We start from the raw sequence: 20,485 nt of genomic DNA, 5'->3' as shown, positions 1-20,485 counted from the left end.
AAATACATGATGTTTTATAACAACTTAATCCAAATCACTTCTTATATCATTCTAAATGTACTAAGTATCATATGATCTTGACTTAGAAAATGTCACCAACATTAAGGGCAGCTACCAGCTTAGTCTTTAGAAGAAAGGATAGAACCATCCACATTTTTTTATTTTTTCCTCATTTGCACATGACTGATAATATCGCATAGCTAACACACTATCTTCATTGCATTTGTCCCAAGAAAAAACAATGGAAATTTGGGGTGCTTATTTTAAGGAATGTGTAAGAATAGATTTCAACAATAGTCTTGATTTTTTTTTTCTTATTAATGGAGTCACAGAATTAAAGATTAACTTTCTTATGCTCAGTTAGTTTTTGAGAAAGTAAATAAGGAAAGAATAAATAAGTAATAAAACATACCTGGAATGATTTTTTAATTAAAAGAAAAATCCAACAAATAAAGGAGAGGACGTCAAGGAGATTACACAGTGTGGTGAAAGATAAAATGCATTCCTTTCTACTAAGATCCTGGAAAGAGTAAAAAATAAAAATAAAAAGTGTGCACCTTTCAATGTCACTTAGAGAACAACCAAAAACAGCAAAATTATATTCTATCCAAAAGTAGACTTGGAAAAATAATTCTAATAGGTAAAAGCTGAAAAGATATCACAAAATGTGGAAAAGGTAAACAAATGATAGTAATGACCAATAATACCCAAAATGATGAAGGCAGACTTAAGTGGTCTTAAGTAAATTGATACAATCCTCTACCTGGAAGGTGGCTGATGACAAAACTATTGATTCAATCTTAATGCCAATGTGTCCAGCTGAACAACAACAAAAAAAAAAAAAATAGTAAGAACAATAATGTTTCAAAAGGTGATAGTGGCTATTGAGGTCACTAAGAACACTCTGTAACACACATTGCTACCTGGAATAATACTTAACTGTATTTCTATTCAAAATGCTTTATACTACTGAATAGGTTTCATAGTAATAAGCTTACTTCCTTCAAAAACGTTCCAACGAATTTGGACATGGCCCATGTATGCTCCTTACTTACAGTAAATAACAATTCAATTTAACAAATATCTCTTAGGCATTACCATATTCTAGGCATTATGCTAAGAGCTGCAAAACACACAAGGGTAGATAGAGCACGGTGGTTCACGTCTATAATCCCAGAACTTTGGGAGCCTCAGGCAGGCAGATTACCTGAGGCTAGGAGTTTGAGACCACCCTGACCAACATGGTGAAACCCCATCTCTACTAAAAATACAAAAATTAGCTGGGCATGGTGGCAGGTGCCTGTAATCCCAGCTACTCAGGAGGTTGAGGCGGGAAGGCAGGGGTTGCAGAAAGCCAAGATTGTGCCACTGCACTCCAGCCTGGGCAACAGAGTGAGATTCCATCAAAAGAAAAGACACAAGGGTAAGTCCACTATTGTTGAGTTTGTACTATTCTCTCCCCAGCCAACAGGAACATGATATTGGAGCTATGAAGGTGGACCCTGCCTTTATACAGATAATAGCAGAGTAGAGAACACTGACATTAAATGAGTCTTTGCAACAAATTGTGAGAATGATAATCCTCTCCCTCCAGACTTAAAATCTAGTAGAGAAAGCAGTATATAAACATGGAGTTAAGGTAAGGCTGACTGAGAATTATGCTTAATATAAATGAGCTGAATATTAAACTAAAGAGCTTCTGCACAGCAAAAGAAACTATCATCAGAGTGAACAGGCAACCTACAGAATGGGAGAAAATTTTTGCAATCTACTCATCTGACAAAGAGCTAATATCCAGAACCTACAAAGAACTCAAACAAATTTACAAGAAAAAAACAAACAACCCCATCCAAAAGTGGGCAAAGCTTATGAACAGACATTTCTCAAAAGAAGACATTCATACAGCCAACAGACACATGAAAAAATGTTCATCATCACTGGCCATCAGAGAAATGCAAATCAAAACCACAATGAGATACCATCTCACACCAGTTAGAATGGCGATCATTAAAAAGTCAGGAAACAACAGGTGCTGGAGAGGATGTGGAGAAATAGGAACACTTTTACACTGTTGGTGGGAAGGTAAACTAGTTCAACCATTATGGAAAACAGTATGGCGATTCCTCAAGGATCTAGAACTAGATGCACCATATGACCCAGCCATCCCATTACTGGGTATATACCCAAAGGATTATAAATTATGCTGCTATAAAGACACATGCACACGTATGTTTATTGCAGCACTATTCACAATAGCAAAGACTTGGAATCAACCCAAATGTCCATCAGTGACAGATTGGATTAAGAAAATGTGGCACATATACACCATGGAATACTATGCAGCCATAAAAAAGGATGAGTTTGCGTCCTTTGTAGGGACATGGATGCAGCTGGAAACCATCATTCTTAGCAAACTATCACAAGAACAGAAAACCAAACACCGCATGTTCTCACTCATAGGTGGGAACTGAACAATAAGATCACTTGGACTCAGGAAGGGGAACATCACACACAGGGGCCTATCATGGGGAGGGGGGAGGCGGGAGGGATTGCATTGGGAGTTATACCTGATGTAAATGATGAGTTGATGGGTGCAGCACACCAACATGGCACAAGTATACATATGTAACAAACCTGCACGTTATGCACATGTACCCTACAACTTAAAGTATAATAATAATAAATAAATTTAAAAAAAAATAAAAATAAAAAAAAAATAAAAATAAAAAAAAAATAAATGAGCTGAATAGCAGAGTAAAGCAAGACATTAATTCTGAGAACATTCAAAGGAAGGAGAATTTGAACGGCATTAGCCAGATGGAAGGAGAAAGGGCATTTGAGACAAAGGGACCCAGCACCCAAAGCTACACCTATTCATATGTCAGAGACCAAAGTATAAATCAGAAAGTTTAAGGGGAAACAGTCAAAAAATCATGAGGAGTCTTAAAAACAGGCCAGGGAGACTGAGTTTATTCTACAGACACAAGAGAACACAAGTAAAGATTTTTAAGTTTAAGAATAATGTGTTCAGATCTCTAATGAAGGAAGAAAATTTTGTAACACATTCATGGATCACTTACAAATCCATTTTAAATATAAAGAGAAATAACTAAAAGAACACATAGCACCAAAATATTAACAAAAGTAAAATTTTTGAGTAACAGAATCTAACTACTCTTGCCTGTTGGCATTTTCGAAATGTTTTACAATGAACATGACTAGTGTTTGTACTTTTAAAAGTTGCATACTTAGGCCGGGCGCGGTGGCTCAAGCCTGTAATCCCAGCACTTTGGGAGGCCGAGATGGGCGGATCACGAGGTCAGGAGATCGAGACCATCCTGGCTAACACGGTGAAACCCCGTCTCTACTAAAAATACAAAAAACTAGCCGGGCGAGGTGGCGGGCGCCTGTAGTCCCAGCTACTCGGGAGGCTGAGGCAGGAGAATGGCGTAAACCCGGGAGGCGGAGCTTGCAGTGAGCTGAGATCCGGCCACTGCACTCCAGCCCGGGCTACAGAGCAAGACTCCGTCTCAAAAAAAAAAAAAAAAAAAAAAAAAAAAAAAAAAAAAAGTTGCGTACTTTTCCGATATACTATATCCACCAATAGTAAACATACTAATTGTTATTACTATAACATATATATAAGAGGTTGGAGGCAAAAAAAATGAAAGCCATAAAAGTATTTAACTTTCAGTATTGATTAAGCTAAAATGTGACCATTGGTCTTTGGTCTGGACTTTTATTGTAATTGATTTAAAGCCAAATATTTCCAGCAGCCAACAAATGATGGCATTTTAACGAATATCCTGCAGTCTGGTCCTAGAATAGCACTGTGGCTCTATGAGTTACAGGAAGAAGAGCAAGTTGGATCACAAATCTGGGAAGTGAAGGAGTTTCTCATCACAGAGCAGTTTCGGCACTAAATAAGCACAAGGTCACAGTGACTTCCTGTATTTTAGGGAATCGGGTCCTGACGTGATCTATTCCATGATGAGTAGATGTACCTCTTATGGGACTTGTCCCTATTTTCAGTGAAAGACAATCCAAGCATAACATTTGTGAGGACAAGGGTGAGCATCACTAACCATTCCTGGAATATTACTTGGTCTTCACATGAGGAAGACAAGGAAAATAGTGAAGGGACTGAGAACTTTCATCCTAAAGAACAGGTAGTAAGTGCTGAGAATTTGGGTAACCTCAGAGTCACTGGATACACCAATTTGGCAGCATTGTCTTTTAGCATTTTTTTCCCTTAATGCATTCAAAAGTGATTTGGCAACAAAAATGATATTTTTTTTCACTTCCTCTTAGTCTGGTTCCCCTGTGACCAAACACCATAGTAGATTAAAATTCAGATACTAATAAAAGAAGTTTGGTTACTTCCTTTAACGGGATTTTTAAAAAAACGGAAAAGAGAAATGATAGTAACTAATTGCATAAGGCTCAGGAAGGAAGACATTGTAATCACCACATGGAAAAATATATAAACTCATCCCTCGGTATCTGAGGGGCATTGGTTCCAGGACCTTCTGTGGATACCAAAATGTGGGGATGCTCAAGTTCCTGATATAAAATGTCATAATATTTGCATATAACTTGTGCATATCCTCCCATATACTTTAAATCATCTCTAGATTACTTATAATACCTAATACAAATGTTATGTAAATAGTTATTATGCTATATTATGTAGACAATAGTAACAAGAAAAAAGGTCTACACATTCAGTACAGACACAATTTTTTTTAATCTTTTTGATCCAAAATTGGTTGAATCCATGGATGCAGAACCCAGGGATACAGAGGGACAACTGTATATACTTGTTTTATAAACAAAGTGTTTGCATTCGTATGGAGTCCCCTAATGAAAACAAAGTGGTTCATTTATATTATGCAATAAAATTTAAATACTCTTGCAAAACCAAAAGTCAATCATAAATAGTAGAGAAGAGAGAAGGTTCAATGAAGGCAAGTGGCTTAAAGTTCAAGACTTAAAACTGGTTGTCATACTATACAATCCACATTTCTGCTCTGAACATCTATGTCTGATCTCCCCCAAACTGTCCTAGACAGAGCCTAGACGTTGATGCAGGTCCACACAGCAGGGTCTGCAAACCAGATACGACCACAGTGGCAGGCCTTTCACATATGTGGTGCACAGAGGTACGTCAAGTAGATGGTTCAGTTATGTAATCTGATACCTGGTAACTGAGGCTGAATAGATAGATCAGAGAAGGGAGCCAACACCACTAGAAGCCAGTGGGTCAGGCATCAAATGGGCAAAAGCATAAATAGGAAATAAATTGCACCTTGCAAAATCTCCTGATCTAGATTTCAGGTTTCCAAATTAGCTTTTTACGTGGTTCCTCTCAATCACAGGCATGGGTTTCCAAGGATTCGGTTAAAAAGTCAACACAGTAAAAAAGTAGGAAAAGGCCCCAGAACAAGCATATACCCAATGCCCTGCGATAATCATTTTTCAATATTTATTTACTGAATCATACTTATTTGAAGACTGACATCATACAAATATTTTCTTAGAAAGAAATTTGAAAATGTTGGAAAGCAGCCTCCACCAATGCCACCTTCCCTCCTTCAACTACTAATATTCTCTTCAGATAATTCTCACTCCTACAATCCCACATCTTTCATTTCTTAAGCTCTTCCTCCAAAATTAACCTGTTTTAGCATCTGCGTAGTTATCATAATATGACTGAAAGATACATAAATAATGACTAAAGATGAAAATTCTATTTGCTACTAAACTAATACCAACAATCCCTCCCTTCACCACCCCAAAAATAATCCCACCATCTAAGGGTAATATGGGCATAAGTAATGAACAAGTGTGGTTAAATAGCACTATGTAATGGTGCTATTTACTGGCTCCACTCACACTAGCCTGCAGTACTAGTACAATAAACCAAGTCTTGAGAGCTAACAATAGTACAAATTGAAGTGATTGAACTTAGTGTTTGACAGGCAGATAAGAAATAAAGGAATTGAAGGCAGTAAGACAAACAGTTGAAAATTCATGCCTGATTAATAGGTAATCCTAAATTAAAATGCAGAAAGACATGAAATGGCAGACATAGGTGCCTACCAGATCATGGCAGGCCTCATATACTAAGCCAAGAAAATTGGATACTATTGTACTTACTAATTGGGGAAGACAGGATGAGAATGAGATTTTCAAAAAGGATAAGCCTGGAGGAGGAGCACAGCATTAGGAAATAGTAGGATTCTCAAGGCCACGACAAAAGTCATGGCAGGGAATGGTTAAGAAGATGAAATCATAGAGTGTAATGACCTTCGTGAGTGCTGATGGCATTTCCTCATCCTGAATGTCCAACCAATCCCATACCATCTATAACTATCCTTCTCACTCCAAAGGCTCAGCTCAAATATTTTCTCTTCCAAGAGGTCATCTCTTTGAGAACTGCATCTTCATCTCTTCTCCCACAGCCTTCTATTTGTTCCTCTTTCATTCTACATTGTATTCGAGTTAACTGTTTCCGTGTCTACTGTCTCCATTATATCACAACTCCTTTAAAGAGGGTCCCTGGCTGATTCATCCAATTATACCCCTTCTCCCAATAAATGTAGCACAATGTCTTATGCATAATAGTAGGAATAAATGAAGAAATTGAAATGTCTCAAAGAGACACCTTGCTGATTTTGCATTGCTATAGACATAACCAAATCCAAGAGCCAGGAGCAGGCATAAAATGATCAGAAGCAATTAGGCTGGCTTCAAAAAACTCTTACCAGGGTATATAGAGAAAAAAGGAGTAACTGAAACATGATCTATTTTGAGGAAAGCACTGATATTTGTTTCTTTGCAGAAATATTTCTCTGTGCATCCACCTGCAAATCGTGACAGTAATAACAGAGATACAAGTATATTTTATCTGTAAACTGCAAACAGAAAAATACTGACACTGTACAAATATACTTATGATACACTGAATAAAAAGTTTCTTTTCCTCTACCCCCTTGCTTCCCATTCCAACATTAAAATGGAAAAAGAAAACTCATCCTAATTGTTCCTTAGTTAGGAATAACCAAGCATGGGCCCTTAGGGCTCCAGAAGAGTCTAGTTATGGGAGAGAGGGGAAAAGTGACAAAGATAGCAGCTTCTCTTCTTTAGTTATGACTCTACCACCAAGGAAGGGAACTATGTCTATTTTCTCCAATATTAGCCAAAAAGAAGATTGGATAGTAAGCTATTCATTAACAACTTATCAAGCATTTTGGATCTCATAATAGAGATAGGGTGAATTATAAAAGGAGAGCCATCCAGGCCTACTGGCTTCTTAAGAATTCCTCAGCATTAATACCACTCATTCTAAATCCCTTTGAGGATAGCTGCTTAGATGCTGGGAGAAAATAATTGAACAATTTCATGGTGACATTAAACAGCAGCTCATAATTGACCTCAATATGAATAGCAATAAAGATGGAGAGAATGACATATGCTCTATATATGAGTGTGGGCAGGATTCAAATCCTAATGCCTTTAACTCCATCAAGGAAAGAACACATGAGAAAACTGCTTAATAATCATGCAAAGCCTATTTGCTTTCTGTAGCAGAGCTGGAGGTTTTCATATCGCCTCTGCTAATTGACTACACTGAAATGATAGGACCACTCTGTGCAGCAAAAGAACTCTCAGATTTGCATTGATCCAGGAATTGACCGATTTGGTAGTGCCACTTGTTTCCTAAAAGGGCATTTCAATTGGCCAAATCAAAGTGAGGTGTTGTGCAATTTTCTGTGTAATCAACATTAACAGTAGCTAAAGAATGACTGGTCTTCAGAGTGGTAAGGCATGTTGCCAAGTAGAATGGTGATAGCTACTGCTCCCCGCATGCCCCCACCTGGATCCTTCTTTTACATCCTGGACCTGACTATATAAGCAGGGCTGCAGACATTTACTCAGTTTTCTAATTCTTCTTTAGACAACTCTGATGGCTGAATGAGCAAATAGAGAGAGGCTGCTTGATTTTAAAAACTGATTCCTCTGAGTATCTGTCCCCATACAAATTTACATTAAAGAAAATCCTAGACCTAAAGGAAGTACAAAATATCACCAAATGACTCATCAAGTAATTGTACAACCTTCATTCAAACTCACTATCTTCCCCAAGCCTGCTCTTGTATTCCCTAACACAGGTTCTCTACCATCCACCCACTTACCCACCCCCATTATCTTTGGTTAGATTCTGGCACTGGACCGGAAGAGGTCTCCCAGCCACCAAGTCTGTCCACCATGCACGTCCAACTAAGCAATCTAGCTAAATAAACTTTACCCTTTAATGGCTGAAACCTCTTACTCTGGCTGAAAAGACCCAACTCTCTTTGTTGTTGTCAGTCTCTATTCTTGTCTCCTGGACACTTCACCCACTCCCACTCCATTTAAAAATTTATCATAACTAGTACTTACAGCTCTATGAATTCATGTTGTAGTGGCAAATCTCTTACATTTGCTAGACTCTTTCCTCAGGTGTGTATGACCATCCCCACTTTGTCCACCTGGAAGGCCTCTCTTGATCCTTAGTGTACCAAGGTGTCACTGACTCTATAAGCTGCCTTCCTTCCCATATCAAGACTATTCCCACACATAATATTAATAGTTCCTTTTCTATAGGATTCCTGCATGTTGCACATAGTTGTTTGATTGTATTTATCCTACTATATTAAAATTGTATGTACCCATTCTCCTTTATTCCTAAAGTAAAGCACTGATTCAGAACATAGGCTTCAGAGTTCCCTGATTTCAAGTCCTGACATCAGCCTTTATCAATTGCATGACCTGGGCAAGTCACCTAACCTCTCTGTGCCTTAATGTCTTAACTGTAAAATAAGGATCATGATAATATATACCTTAGAGAGCTATTAGGATTATTAGAAAATATGATTTCTATAAAGTTCTAGCATAGTAAATGTTTAATGAGTGTTATCTATGATATTGAAAGGTAAATGACATCCATCTTTAATCTTCATTGGACACATGGTAGAGTCTTAGACATGACAGTTAACTGGCCTGCATAGGTTGACTTAAGAAATAATAGTAAAGTTCATTCCAATAAAAAACACTTTGGCAGTGGTTGATGTTAGATTTTGTGGGCCATTTAGCAGGAAACATTCTTCCAAGAGCTCTAATAATTAATGTCTTCATTAACTCCTTCCACGTACGCTATTCTGTCACTTTTCAAACTTTAATTCTGAAGCACTCTCATCCTTTTTAAGATTTTATTTCTGTACCAATGCTGTCATTCTGTTCCTGAACAGAGTTTCCTCAGGCAATTCAGAATTAGCTCATGAGCTTACTTACTTAGCAGAAATGAACATCCCAATTTCAACTTCACTGCTCACCTTAGAAAAAACAGGATTTCAATAGTCCTCAACCTTAACTAATTTTATAAGTATAAAAATTGAGTAATGCAAAATCCCCAGGAAAAAAATATATAACACCTAAGTGAATACATATACCATTTGTTTTCTGTGACATGTACACCATAGACATATCAAACTTACTTGCTAAATTTTTACAAGGGATCTGAGTGTCAGTACAGTGTTAAATTTACAAATTAATTCATCTGAGTAACTTAAAAATCTGAGTAACTTAAAATCTTAAAAATCACTTAAAAATCACTTAACCTATTATTTATCTGTCCTTAATAATAACCTTTTAAGATGAGAAAACAGGTTGTGAAACTGAGCCACAAATGGGTACATGACCATTAAAAGTGATGATAAAGTTCAATTTTGTTCAATTGAATTTTTGTTCAATTTTCCTTTCATTAGGGAAAGAAACTTGAAAAATTCAGAAGAAAAACATATCTCCCCAGAAGCGCGCGCACACACACACACACACACACAAATAACTAAGCTCAACTAAAATACACTCAATATACTCTTGAGTTCCATAGAAGTCAGATATACTTTCACAAATTGTCAGAAGTTGCAGCATTAAAAACCGGATTTTATCAAATACCTTTCAAACAAATGCCTAGCAGATTAAATCAATATTATGTATCCAATTACTAATTCATACTTACAATGTTTAAGGATTTTCACTATGCAAACTAAATTATGAAATTACTATATATATATATGTTTACAATATAATTTTACCAAATAATTTCCAGATGGTTATCATTTTTCAGCTTTTCAACTTATGGTAAACATGGCTTTAAGTTCATTTTTTCTTAAGTAAAAAATAAAACAGTATTTGTACATCCAACGATATTTTAAATGCACTAAAATTCATTACATGACTTCTTTAAATGCATATTTGTTGTCTTTATTTTATATTTTCTTATACTGGGGTTGCTCAAAGTGACATACGCCAGAATTCTTGAAATCAAATATTTGTTTATTTATTTATTTATTTATTTATACTGGCAGAAGTAATACTCCTTCTTTATACTAGAGAAAACCTAACTTCATTTTTAAAAGACAGATAAAGTGTGCTTCCCACGAATATTATAGAGATGTTGCCATTGAAAATTAGGGCCAAATAATTCCCCAGGGTGACCTTGAGATTCTACTTAGTGTAGAATCTATAACTTCACTTTTGTGAACTTTGGTAGCTTTGTCAGGTTCAAGAGGTTTTGAGTCTTACCTAGGTTTGTTCATCTTTTGGTGTCTTTGCTTCCTGCATTGCTAATTAATGGAAATACATACTCAGCCTGCAGCAAATTCAGGAAGTTTATTCCCCACAAAAACCTAATGAAAAGGCTGAGCCTACACAAGACGATAATTTGTTTAAATTTGAAAGTGCCAATTGGAAGCGGCATTGATTCTTTAGGGACCCCAGGGCTCTATTAAGTAGACTCTTCCTTCACTGAACCAGAGTAAAGTTAAGTCGACTTCCAAAGAAATATAACTTGCCACCAAGGCTCCCTTGAGAAGATTCCACTGAGGCCAAACAAAACTCATTTCTCTTCCGCCCCCAAGTCCTCATATCATTTTGTGGAAGCCAGCTGCGGAGGTCGGAACCTCCTCACTTAATTTATTTTGTTCACAGCCTTGTCCCACAAACAGGCAAAGAGAAACATATTTTTAAGCTTGAATGGCTGCTTTATAGGCACATAGACTATGCATCTATGCTGCTGATGTACACTGTAGTTAAGAAAATATGCTTTCTCTGTTTCCAGATTTCTAAACAGGGTAATCTCAACTCCCTCCTCCAGCTGTTCCAGGCAGTTATCTTTACCAGCTGTTTACCATTGTCAACAATGACATACTTCTGCATATCTGAAATATGTGAAACTTCAAAACAGCCCTTTCATGTTTCTACCCAAGGTAAACATCAAAACACTTCCTCTTCCTGCAAATACTAGAAAGTAAAAAATACTCATTTCAAAACTACTGTAACTTGGATGCATGTCATTTCATCAGCATTCTCTTAACTTTACATTTGCCATTCAAGTAAACATGGGGTTAGAGTGTGGTGGTCTAGTAAAACATGGGCCTTTTAAGGTAGATAATCATTAGGGATCTTGAAGAACTCTGGCTTTCAGAGAAACCTTTAAAAAAAAAAAACACCCTGAAGTCGTGGTCTTCAAAATTTGTTGCTATCATACCTCCCACAAGAATTTTGAAAAACTACCCACTTACATGTTTTTAAGTTGATGTCTAAAAATGTTATAAGTTAAAATGTTTATAAAAATATATGTATTTTTGTATGTAACATATTGTGTATACTTTAAATATATTTTTACCAAATCATGGTACATTTTGGGTCCCAATCTATGGAAAATGTCTGTTATAACCAGAATCCAAAATGACAAAGCCAGTTATCATAGTTAAAAATATTAGCCACTTCTTACATATTAATGACAATTTTGTTACATCTGAATTTTAATTTTAAGGTAACTAGGGAGATGAAGGGGTCCAGAGACAGCAAGACATCAAGACAAACTGGCTACTGGTGTATTATTAATGAATTTCTTCAAGCTTTTTCTATTTTTTTACTCATTTTACTTAGATTTTGAAAGCTCTTACGTTCACCTTTTGACTCCACAGGCACAATTTCAAAACAAGAAATTAAAGAATTCCCCATGGTTTAGGGGACTAGGGGGCAATTTATTCCACAAAGGAAGAGAAATCAACTTTTTGTTTTACAAGATTTGCATGTGAAAACTGGAAATATGGCACTAATTCTACAAATATGATGTGAAAATGGCATCCAGGATTTTAATCATCTTCCTAATCAGTTTTCAGGGCCCCCCTTTAAGAGGGCTAAATTAGGTAGGCAATATAAATACGATTGCTATGTATTCCCAAAAATCTACAGTTCATAGCCACTTTCAGAGAAACCATTTGAAGGGCAGGTAACCCACTATTGAATGCCTACTGTAAGTCCATCATTCTTGTGGAGGGAAACAAGAAAAATAGAAGAAAAAAATGCCTCTTCCTCTGAGAAACATGCAATCTGGTTGGGGACTAAAAGTTATATGCCAGAAACAATTAAGAAATTATTCTGGGAATCCAACAAATTGTTAATGCTGTGAGGCATTTAAGTTAAAGAAATGGACCTTGGAATCTACCAGACCTAGGTTTCAATTCTGACTATAAACGACTTCCCAGTTACTCCAGCTTCCTTGTTGGTAAAACAGGGACAATGAGGAGAGCAGGTGGGAGTAGGTAAATTACAGCCCTTGGTCAAATCCTGCCCATTGCCTGTTTTTATATGACCTGTGAGCTAAGAATGGTTTTTACATTGTTAAATGGTTGGAACATTTAAAAAAAAAAAAGACTATTTCACAATATGTGAATATTATATAAGGTTCAAACTTCAATGTCCAAAAATAAAGTGTTATTGGAACACTGCTACACCTATTTATTAACATATTGTCTACAGCTGCTTTTGTACTAAAACAGCAAAGTTAAATAGTTGCAACAGAGATGATGAGCTCTGTAAAGCCTAAAATATTTACTATCTGGCCCATTGCAGAAACATTTGCCATGATCTCTGTTTTAATGGATTAAAAGTAATAATATGAATAAAAGGGTTAACATACTACTTAACATATAAGTCCTCAATGAACAGTAAATATGATGATTGTTTTGTAAGAAGCTATAATTTAAACCCAATTTACAACTTCAAAAGTAAACAAGCCTACAGAAGGCATGACTTACCCCTAAGTCGCCACTAAAGCCCCTAAAAAATGGAAATACTGGCACGGTCTAAACTATAACCATGAAATGCCCATAAAACTGTCATGCATGGATTATGGAGAACTGACCACCAGAAAGCAATTGTTGCTATATTATGTATTGCGTGACATTTGAACGGATGGTGACTGAATTCTTGAAGCTCCTGCTTACCTCAGGACTCTCACACATCATGTCCCATAATGAGTATACACCTTCGTCTGCTCATCCCAGGTTTCTCCTTTCTACCAGTCAGGTCTTCCCTTAAATATCACTTCCTCAATCTCTTCATTCTAACACCTCTTTGGTTTCCTCCATAGTACCCTTACAGTTATATATTTAGATGACAACTTTTGACAATCTGTCTCCCCTCCAGATTATCCCTTAACTCCAAGAGAAGAGTGACACAGTCTTTGTCACCATCATATGCCTGGCTCCTAGAAGACTAAAAGATGATAATGAGTATCTGTTAAATGAATGCCTGTAACCCTGGAGGTCACCAGTAAAGTACAACAGGCAACTTGTCCTCAAACATAAGGAAGTGTAACTAAAGAGACTATTGAAAAAAAGAAAAGAAACCTCAGCCCTTTCACGCTCCCTTTCAACTCAGAGTCAGAAAATACAATGTTCATTAAGTTGTGAGTGAAATTTCAAAATTGTCAGCAACAAAAATATTTTGTGTACCTACCATATTAAAACACACTTCTAGGCCGGGCGCGGTGGCTCAAGCCTGTAATCCCAGCACTTTGGGAGGCCGAGACGGGCGGATCACAAGGTCAGGAGATTGAGGCCATCCTGGCTAACATGGTGAAACCCCGTCTCTATTAAGAAATACAAAAAACTAGCCGGGCGAGGTGGCGGGCGCCTGTAGTCCCAGCTACTCGGGAGGCTGAGGCCGGAGAATGGCGTAAACCCGGGAGGCGGAGCTTGCAGTGAGCTGAGATCCGGCCACTGCACTCCAGCCTGGGTGACAGAGCGAGACTCAGTCTCAGTCTCAAAAAAAAAAAAAAAAAAAACACACACTTCTAGGTACCAGTGGAAATAAAACTTCTATATGCTAAAGTTCGGACTCCTCAGAAGCTCAGAGTACAGACATAAAATTCCAACACAAAGCAGACTTTGAAAATAATGGAATGGAAACACAAAGTTTTGTAAGATTAAGGGAGGAAAAGAATGTTCATGTTGGCTGAAGAGGTGTGGAAAATCCTGGAGGAGATAAGAATCTTAAAGCATGACAAAACTTCAAAGACAACTAGGAGTAGGGTATTTCCAGTCCAGCTTGAGAAAAGACACAATTGGGAAAGCAAAGAAGGTGTTCAGTAAACAGCCATCTTAGTCAACTAAGATATGAAAATGGTGGTTAAAAAAATGGTCTCTAGAATCAAACAATTTGAGTATTACAGCTTAGATCCACCACTTACTAGCTCTGTGTCGTTGGGTAAATTACTCTTTCTCTATAAGCCTCAGTTTCCTCATCGGCAAAATAGGAATAACAATCTTACCCACCTGAAATCATTCTTGTGAGGGTCAAATAAAACACATGAGACAGCAATACAATGTTTATCCCATTGTAAACACTCAATAAACATTAGGTCTCATTGTTTTTATTATCCTTCTTTGGTAACTGTAGGTGTGAGAAATAGTATCTTGTTTTCTCCTCTCTGCTTTTCTTACCCTATTCTAAACTAAGCTATTCCCTGGTAGCAAATTAAACATTTCTGAAACTGCATGAGCACTTTCCAGCTTCTGGTGTGCCATTGTGTACACAGAAGCAATACCTAATTGAATAGTAGCCTAATAGCCTCAGGAAGCTGATGCAGTTTTTTTAAAAAACCATTGAGTTAAAAATAGGAACAGTTCAAGGAGTGAGAAAATGAGCTTCTATGTGTTGCCTTGACATTATTCCTCAATACCATTTTTAAAAGAGCAAAATTTAGCAAAAAACTAAATAAATATGCAAATCCTAATTGCTTACCAGTTCAACAAAATTGGAGTCAATTACTGTGAAAAGGTCCCTGTTTCTAGGAAGAATCATTGATGAGGGCAAAAAATATCTAAATTAAAATAAATACACCAAGTCAAATAATTAATATTTACAAATAGCAGAATGTGAATTTCATTTTTTAACATTTTTTGTTCATGAACAGATTGAGTTACTGCCAAAAAAAAAAAAAAAAAAAAAAGAGACGGCTTTAGTTTCAGGATCTCAAACCACCACATTCTTGCGATAAGGCAGGTATTGTCGCAATTATGTAAAAAGACCTGACGTCTGTAAAGGTTCTAATTTTACCACTAAATCCCAGACAAAGTTAGCATGTCCTTGGAGAGATGAAGCAACATCTAAAAAGAGCTTGGCCAGTCGACTGTTTTATATGGCTTAGGTACAGCCTTGATTGGAAGCAGAAGGATCACTCTAGGAGTTGGCTAACCATAATTAAAACAAGTCTTTACCTGGTAGCCTAGACCTAGACTGACTGACTGACTGACTGACTGACTGACTGACTGACTGACTTATTTATATTTTGGAAGGAAGTGGAGAACTCTGGATGCAGTGTTTCATATCTAAACCCAACCCCCAGTATCTGTCTCTCTAGTGATGCTAGATGCTTGCCCCAAAATGTTAGTGTCAGAATCTAAGTAGATTCCTAACATAGTCAATCTCCAATAACTATGGAAGGAAGAGTGGAGCCAGGACATGGGGTCAAGGCTTCAGGTTCATGTTCACTTCAGGCTCACTGTCATAGCCTTTCAGTGCTATCCAATAGAGCTTTCTGCCATAAGGGAAATATTCTATGCCTGCACTGACTTTGAACCCCTAACTCCATGTGGTTATTGGGCACTTGAAATGTGGCTAATGAGACTGGGGAATTGAATTCCATTTTATTTTAATAAAGTTAAATAGGCATCTGTGGCTAGTGGTTATCTACTGGATGGTGGCTCTCTATTGGATGGTGGCAATCTATTGGATTGTGGCAATCTATTGGATGGTACAGCTACAACTGGAGACCTGCTGTCTGCTCTGTTTGTCTTTTCCCAGAGCATAGTCTTTTAACACCTTCCAGTCAGCCCCAACTTCATATTTGGTTCAATATTTAATACTTATTCACCAAATTCTCTTCAGATTATCCTTTTCGTTCTTTTTCTGACTCACTGACCTGTTCTGTCTGCGTGACCCATGCTCTTGTCTCCTGCCCTGGAGTCCAGCGTCAGAAGCTGATCTCCTCACCTTCACTTTTTGCTGGGGATAGTACCCTCTCTGGTACATACTCCCTCAGAAACCACTCTTCCATCATCTCATGTCTTCAGCAGGATTCCATCCACATAGTTCTCAGCTATCTTCTCCTGTTTGCTGGTGAGCATACTTACTTTCTCCTTCTGGATAGTAATATTTCAAGAACTAATATTGCACCCATCAAAAACTACAATTTTCAGAAGTCTTGCTCAAAAATCTTACATCTTGTGGCTTAATATAATGCAAGTGACCAGGCCTGCCAAACAAAGATAGTTCAGCTTCACCTCTAATTCTCTGATTCTCAGATTCTATTTTAGGTGTCCGTTCTCATCTTATACTTAATCACCATTAGTTTAGTCACCATTTTTTATTATTCACCTGTAGCCTTCTTTCCACAGCCCAGAGCAGAGGAAAAATATTTTAGAAGTTAAATTTGATATTTCTAAAAGTCAGTTATCCAGGTGTGAAAGCAGGCAAACTTTATTCCACCAGAAACCTGTTTTGAATCCTTTTTCCTCTACTGATAATAACATACTGCTTTATTCTTAAATTACAAATTTGGAGAGTCTAGATTTTTTTCTATTTCCATATAGTGCTAATACACAAAGGAAATTTTTTAAAGATGACAGCATGCATGTAAATAAATTGTACACTTATCAACCTTATTTCCATAATTGTAAACAATGAAGTTCCAAAGTATTCTGAACTTTTATGATCTTATAATCACATTTTATACACCCTTTCCATGTTAACCCAAGTGTAGTTTTATGTACATATCTGACACCAGTTAGAGGAGGGTGGCTGCTCAACTCCCTCATCTTAGAACACAAGATAAACAGGAATGTACTCCAATTACCAGGTGTGCCATGTGACTCCATTCAAAATCCACTGGGCACCTAACCCAAGCCATGCCAGTCTTTCCCCAAAGTCTTCCAAGATGGAACTAATGAAAAAGAGTCAGTACCTCTCTGGAGGGCTGTGGAAATTAAAGCCTGGGAGCCTTGAACAACCATGTTCCCCACCATGTAGTTATGTGGTCTATTGTGCAAGAGAAGGCCAATGTGCAAAAATAAGCAGAAATTCCATTCCTTTTTTTTTTCCCCACTGTCATGGGACACAACTTTCCCTGTCTTTCCTGATTTATACCAGATATCCCAGTGCAGTTTTAATAAATTTCCTCTTTTTTGAGTTAGTTCAAATTATGTCTGCCACTTGAATCCGTAGTGTCATTTAATACAATGTATTTAACATGGTAAAAAATTCACTCCTATGTCTTTATAGTAGAATGATTTATAATCCTTTGGGTATATACCCAGTAATGAGATTGCTGTGTCAAATGGTATTTCTGGTTCTAGATCCTTGAGGAATTGCCACACTGTCTTCGACAATGGTTGGACTAATTTAGACTCCCACCAACAGTGTAAAAGGGTTCCTATTTCTCCACATCCTCTTCATCATCAGTTGTTTCCTGACTTTTTAATGATTGCCATTCTAACTAGCGTGAGATGTTATCTCATTGCTATTTTGATTTGTATTTCTCTGACAAGTGATGATGAGCTTTTTTTCATATGTTTTTTGGTCACATAAATGTCTTCTTTTGAGAAGTGTCTGATCATAATTGCAGCATATTCTTAATAGCAAAGAGTTGGAACCAACTCAAATGCCCTTCAATGATGGACTGGATAAAGAAAATGTGGCACATATACACCATGGAATACGACACAGCCATAAAAAAGTATGAGTTCATGTCCTTTGCAGGGACATGGATGAAGCTGGAAACCATCATTCTCAGCAAACTAACACAGGAACAGAAAACCAAACCCCGCACGTTCTCACTCATAGTGGGAGTTGAATAATGAGAACACAGGGACGGGAACATCACACACCAGGGCCTGACAGGGGGTGGGGGCTAGGGGAGGGATAGCATTAGGAAAAATACCTAATGTAGATGATGGATTGATGGGTGTAACAAACCACCATGACACGTGTATACCTATGTAACAAACCTGCATGTTCTGCACATGTATCCCAGAACTTAAAGTATAATTTTTAAAAACATTCTCTCCTGAAACCAGGAGCAGCGGTATGCACCTATAGTCCCAGCTATTTTGGATGCCGATTAGAGAGAATCCCTTGAGCTTAAGAGTTGGTGCCTATAGTGCACCCTGATCACTGCAGTAAATAGTCACTGCACTCCAGCCTGGGCAACATAGCAAAACTGCACTCCATCCATCTCTATAAAAAAAAGTTTAAAAATCCACCCTTGAATAAATGCAGCATTGTGGATAAGAATTAGAGATATATACACAAACCCAGGAAATTTAAAATAAAGGATTCCACAGCAACTATTTTCAAATAAATGTCACAAATGTATTAAGGTTATGAGAAACATGGTACATGAGATATGACTAGGCAATTAAAAGAAATGTCATTTTGAATTCTCTGACATGTAAAGTCTTAACTGTATTTTGACACTATTTTTACATAAAAATAATAAAGAATATAATTTATAAGCAAGTATAGCATGATCCCATTTTTATTATTTATGATTAATAATTATCTATGTATCAATCTTTATATATTCATAGAGAATTGTCTGGAATATTTACCTAATGTCAACAATAGTCTTTTCTCTAAGGGACAGAGTATTGCATGGTGCTTTACTTTCTCCTTCATGGTCTGATGAATTAAAATTTCCAACTCAAATCAATTGAAATACCTTACTCCACATTATCAACACAGAAAACCAACCCAAAGAAAAATCTTAGTGCTATTCCAACTGGAATGCAAAAGGTTAAAAGTTTTGAAAATCACTACTTTTATCCTAAAATAAATCTCCAACTTATAGTATGTGAAGTTTCTACTCGGGGTGTGTGTGTGTGTGTGTGTGTGTGTATTCATTATTCTCTTAACATGTCATTCCTTCTCCCAGAATTTTTGACCATGCTCTTCCTTAATCCCCTTTCTACCTTGGTTATTTGGCTGTAATCTTCAAGACTGAACAAAACTCATGTCTTCTCTGGAAACTTCTCTGACCATTTCAGTACTCAGGGTCCTCATTTCCTCTTAGATCCTGTGGTTTTAGATCCTACTTGCATACCAGCAATAATTTGGCACTGGTGCATATGACATGGAGTTTTATTAATTAAGTTTCTATGAATTATTATTGAATTCCATACTAAACTCCCTACTCTTTGAGATCAGGAATAAATTCTTAAACCCATTTTTACAACCTCCCTCCACAATCTTCTCCCCTTCCATTCCTGTTCTATGAGGTTCTAGTACAGTATCCCAAACAGAGTGTTCTGGGATTTGAATTTCCAGCATTTTAGGTTCCTCAGTGTTTTTGGATTAAAATTTTCATTTGATTTAGTCAACTGATTCCATTCTTATCTAACCAACTAAGACAGATATGGTGCGTTCATGATGAGATCATTCAAGACTTTCTATGTTACTATCCCTCCATCTCTATAGCAAACTGTATCACAAACCTCTCCATGATAACTTATAAAAGGGTCAATGTCTATTCCACACTGAGCTTCCTAAAAGGTTTTATCCCAACATTTCCATGGAAAAATATTTGAGGAAGAAACAGTTCTATGGTTCTAGCCAAGAACCCACCTACTGAGGTCAAGAAGTACTTTTTTCCAAAGCTCAATAAATCCCTCCTGATAAAAATGTGGCACTGTCACAAATTGCAAATTGGCATGAAAAAGAATCTGAAAAGATTGCCAAGGCTGGCTGTCTGCCTGCCCTACCCAATCACTTAAGAGAGTAGCACTAACTAATTGCAAATGTTTCAACATATGTGATGCACACTCATCTTTTTTATTTTAATACACAAATAAAGTTTCTTGAAATATAAACAGTCCAGCCAAAACATATCATATTACCAGATTGAGTGCAAGGATGAAAATAGATTCATAAAATATATTTAAGACTCTTAGATATGAGACACTTCAATGTAAGAGCAGCAAGACTGGGGCAAGTTTCTCTGTCCCTATGACTCTTTCTACTAACCCTGGCTCTTTCATCAGTAATCCTGGTTATGATTTACCCATGAATGATTATATCAAGTTATACTGAA

General features: G+C 37.0%; 1 protein-coding gene across 2 annotated transcripts in view; it reads right to left on the bottom strand.

The window, feature by feature from the left end:
* LOC105475580 (neurexophilin 1) overlaps positions 1-20,485 on the bottom strand; it is a 337,138-nt gene that overhangs the window by 163,187 nt on the left and 153,466 nt on the right. The window lies entirely within an intron of this gene.

Source organism: Macaca nemestrina, chromosome 4 (assembly GCF_043159975.1).
Source record: "Macaca nemestrina isolate mMacNem1 chromosome 4, mMacNem.hap1, whole genome shotgun sequence".
In the NCBI taxonomy this organism is placed as follows: domain Eukaryota; kingdom Metazoa; phylum Chordata; class Mammalia; order Primates; family Cercopithecidae; genus Macaca; species Macaca nemestrina.
The sequence above is the reverse complement of the archived record's forward strand: the minus strand, read 5'-3'. Positions and strand labels throughout refer to the sequence as shown.